Source organism: Micromys minutus (assembly GCF_963924665.1).
Source record: "Micromys minutus genome assembly, chromosome: 3".
Lineage (NCBI taxonomy): Eukaryota > Metazoa > Chordata > Mammalia > Rodentia > Muridae > Micromys > Micromys minutus.
This window is the reverse complement of record NC_137972.1, coordinates 23,832,141-23,836,700: the sequence shown is the minus strand read 5'-3', so window position 1 is coordinate 23,836,700 and position 4,560 is coordinate 23,832,141. Positions and strand designations below refer to the sequence as shown.

At 41.3% G+C, this 4,560-nt stretch overlaps 1 pseudogene across 1 annotated transcript; it reads right to left on the bottom strand.

Moving 5' to 3' along the window:
• Positions 1 to 1,969: 1,969 nt before the first annotated feature.
• Positions 1,970 to 4,266, bottom strand: LOC308419366 (NAD-dependent malic enzyme, mitochondrial-like; annotated as a pseudogene). The gene is made up of 3 exons: positions 3,993 to 4,266; positions 3,296 to 3,800; positions 1,970 to 2,817 (listed from the first exon to the last, which is right to left on the bottom strand). The product of its transcript is annotated as an NAD-dependent malic enzyme, mitochondrial-like (transcript).
• Between the last annotated feature and the right edge of the window lie 294 nt (positions 4,267 to 4,560).

Here is a 4,560-nt window from a genome sequence, read left to right as displayed (position 1 = left end):
TTATGGTGATGTCACAGGCACATGTACGATGGGGTTTCAAGTAAGGTTCTACAAGGGAAAAAATGGGGGTAGGGAGGTAGGTCTAAGAGAAGAACGGCTTGTGCTTTCCATGTGGGTAAGGGTCCATGGGGTTCATGAAGAGAAATGTTAATGGAAACAGCTGCTAATAGTGGTCACCAGAGAGAAGCACATAAAAAGCATTGGGATGAGTTTGGGTGGGTGGTTAAGGGAAGGAGGTCAGATGCATATTGAATGTATTGTATAGCCAGAAGAGAGTAGCTTTGCGTTTCTTCTGCGATTGAATTTTCCTCTTTAAGAATATTAACATGGGTCATGACTGATTTGGAGTAGGGAAAGTGGGTTGCCGTGTAGTTCATCAAAGGATCTTGACAGTAGCAAATTGACAGCATATACACCATCTAAAAAGAGGTTAATGGGACCCTTGACTTCTTTCAGGGCTAGATAGAAAACATATGATTCTTTTTATTGGCGGAAGTGATGGGGCAGGTCTGTGAATCAGAAAATAGGTGGTTTATACTCAGGGAAGTGGTATATTATTACTTCAGCTCTTCTCTTTTCCCCATTGGTAAATATTCAAGTTTCCAACTCTGAGCTCTTTTGAAGATAGTTTAGGGGCAGCCATCACAACAAAGGTAGGGCAGAGACTCCTTGTTTGTCTGAATAATGGTTGTCAGTTTGTCCTGGGAATCCTTTTAAACCACTAGCCAAATGGGGGTGATTTTTTTATTAACCATTAAATATTGGAGAGTAAAAAGGGGTGACAAGAATGTTGGTATAGGAATCCTACAATGTAAGGGAGTAATTAAAAATAAGGAGTTGTATGGGTGCTGTTGGGTCATATCTAAGAAGGTCAATGTCTTTTATTGACCTAAATTGATGGAATTTAGAGCTTGTATTGATTCAGGAGACAGTGTTCTTGGGGAAGAGGCTCTTTTATTTCCTTTCAAGAGGTTAAAGGGAGGTTGAAGGGTATTTGTGGGAAGGGGAGCCAGGGTTGAAGGCCAGTTTAGGTTACCCAAAAAGCTCTGGAGGGAGGTGAGAGTTAATTTTTGATGGAAGGAAAGGGTGGGCTTGAAAAGGCATGATGTGGGGGAGATTTCTATTACTAAAAGCACATGGCAGAAAAGGTTGAATTGTATGAGGGGCTATTCTGAATCCTAGGGCTGATAGTGAAGGTATTACCTGGTCTTTAAGTTGGAAGGGAGAGGACAAAGAATTTCCACATGTTAAGACGTCATTCACAAAGTGATGCATATTGAATCCTTTGTCTAAATAAGGTGTTAATGTAGTGGCCACAGATTTCTGACAAATGGTTGGACTATTAGCCATTCTGTGAAGGAGAACAGTCTGTTCATATCTTGAGGCTGGACCAGAGTTGTAAATCAGGGTGGAAACTGAGAATGCAAAGCACTCAAAGTCTCAGGAGTGGAGAGGGATGGAAAAACGCAGTCTTCTAATAGGGGGGCATTGGCAGGGATGGCTGAGATGTGGGGCAGCCCCATTAGGGCAGAGCTCCTGAATTGCATGGTTTTGTTAATTGACCTCAAATTTGTATTAGTCTTTATCACCCTGAGCGCTCTCTCTCTCTCTCTCTCTCTCTCTCTCTCTCTCTCTCTCTCTCTCTCTCACTCTCTCTCTCTCTCTCTCTCTCTCTTAGTGAACACAAGGATGTTTCATGGACTGTGTGAGGGCAGATGTGTTCTTCTACCAGTTGTATGAGAGCTTTAAGCTTCTCCCTTGATAGAAACCACTGTGGAACCCAAACAGCTTAATTGTAGAGCCAGTCATGGCAGGAAATATCAAATTGAACAGTGGCCCTTATACTTGTGGGTGATTTGGAGTAGGAGTTGTAGGTTTTTCTTTTTTTTTTTTTTCAGAGAATATTATCTTTTTTTTCCTCTAAAAATAGTGGTCCCCTGACCCATGGGGTGTCTTAATGGGAAAGCTTTTATTCTGTTATTTGAGGAGGATTCAGTGAACGCTCTGGCCAATCATACACATCTGGCATCAGGGAAACATAGTCACTTTACCATATTCACCACACTCTGCAATTTTAATAGCTGTGTTAGCAGAAACTTCCTGAGTATTGGCAAGTGATGGATAAATCCTCCCTTGGGCTAACTCTTTATCTGTCAACTGAGTTGTCAAGGCCTCTGAAGCCTCTAACAAAACAGTTTCACAGATGTTCCAGGCTTGACAGACAATAACAGCTAAAACCACACCTGGGAAAATATACACATTGTTTCCTTGGCCTGGGATGAAATGGTCATCCTGGAGTTTTACTGGCTCAAATGGGCTGCCAGTGGCAAATAAACACCTATCCTCTGTGAGTGTGTATTTGTCTTCTGCTATGTGCTCAGCCTAAGCAAATATTATTGGCCTCTCATTAATAAGAGGTCATGGCTTTGATTATGCCAGAAGTAAAAAGCAGGCCAACATCTGCCATTCTAATTATAACTGAAGGCTTAAAGTTATTTACTGCATCTTCAAATGTTGCAGGTATGTTCTCTGGGGCCACATGAGTGTATGGTTCCTGGTTACTATCTATGCTAGGAGTCCGACCCTTTACTAGCAAGCCATTCTTGTCAAACATCCAGATCTTTTCCTCTGTCCCCATCATTGATATAACTATAAGATTTGCAATTCCAAGTGCAACCTCTCCCCTGCTCTGAGAAATAGATTTTATGTTCTGATACTGGTTTATTAATTCTTTGGGCCACAAGAAAACCAGACAAAGCAACTGCAGCAGTCCCGTGAATGACATCACTGAAGGTACAGTATTTTTGTTGGTATTTTCTTTTTACCTTTCTTTTTAATTAGATACTCCATATTTACAGTTGAAATTGTATCCCCTTCCCCCACCTTCCTCTAATGGTCCCCCTCCACTTGTCTTCATGAAGGAGCACTCGCTCCTAATCACCCTCTACACCACATTGCCTTGGCTTCTCCTACATTGGAAAAACGTGCCCTCCATGGACCAAAGGCCTCTTTTCACATTGATGCCAGACATTGCTATCTTCAGCTACATATGTACCTGGATCCATAGGTCTTTCAGTGTGTGCCCAGTGGTCAGTGTTTTAGTCCATGGAAATTGTGGAGGGTTTGGTTGGTTGATAATGTTGTTCTTCCCATGAAGTTGCAACCCCTTTCAGCTCCTTCAGTCTTTTCTTTAGCACCTTCATTGGGATCCCTGTGTTTAGTCCTCTGCTTAGCTGTAAGCATGCTCAGCTGCATTTTTATGACTCTGGCAGAGCCCCTGAGGAGGCAATATTTTCTTAAGAACCTGAATGCCTTATGATTTCCAAAGTCTTACAACTGAATGAGTGTGTTCCGGCCATATCTGCAGTAATCACCTTCCTAAAGGCATCCGCCAGATCATCATAAACTATCTCAATTCTGATACAAACCCATATAAAATGGATCTTTTAATAGTGCCATATTATCAGTCCCCACGTTGATGCACATAGGCAGGCATTTCTCAAGCTGTATTCCTGCACAGGCTGTATACAAACACAGGTTCTCTACTGGAATCTTCATTCCATAGACACCAAAATCTTCATGACCCAGGATTCTCTCTGCATCAGCCTTAACATGATTTTTCTGGTCTGTTATCCACAATTGATCTAATATGATCTGTCTGAGATTGAAATAAACAATCCCTTAGGTCTCCTAAAGATGTGTGCATACGGACAATAGGCAAGACCAGCTGTTGGTGTGTTCCAGTTGGCATCAGACTTTCAGTATAATCTTGTAGTATTCTATAAAACAGTTTCTCATTTCTTTCCTTTTTTAAAAAAAAGATTTATTTTATTTATATGAGCACACTGTAGCTTCCTTCATGCACACAAGAAGAGGGCATCAGATCCCCATTACAGATGGTTGTGAGACATCATGTGGTTTCTGGAAAATTGGACTCAGGACCTCTGGATGAGCAGTCAGTGCTCTTAACCACTGAGACATCTCTCTAGTACTAATTTCTTTCCTGTATGCCTATTATGTAGATGTTTCTAAAGGACTAGTTATTTTTTTAAGTTTCTATGGTATTGTAAGGCTTGAATATCCCGTGTCTCTATTGTAGGAGGTAAAAGTACTTGAAGACCAGGAATTTGTTGTTCTTGCAATGTAAACACCAACCCCTTTGTTTATTGCTGGATTCAACATGAGTGGCTTGCCTTTATCCTTCAGGTGCACTTGGCAGCAGGTCAAAGTGCAAGGGTTGGTAACAGTTTTTAACTGTGAAAACATCTTTCTGGATGACTGGCTTGTGCCAGGTGATACAGCAAGCAGGGAGACCTCGGCACTACAGCCAAAGATGCACAGCCCTGGCACTGTACTCCTTACCTCCCATAAGCTTCCTTGATCGAAATTTAAATATCATAAGCTTCTCACTGTACTTGCTGCTAGCCCTTTATTATTGTTATGGATTCTTTCTCCAGAACTGTAAACCCAAATAATCTTTAGCTTTTCTATGTTGTGTTAGTTATGGTATTTTATCATAGCAGCAAAAGTAACTAATAGTAATCTTGAGAAGAGTTATGT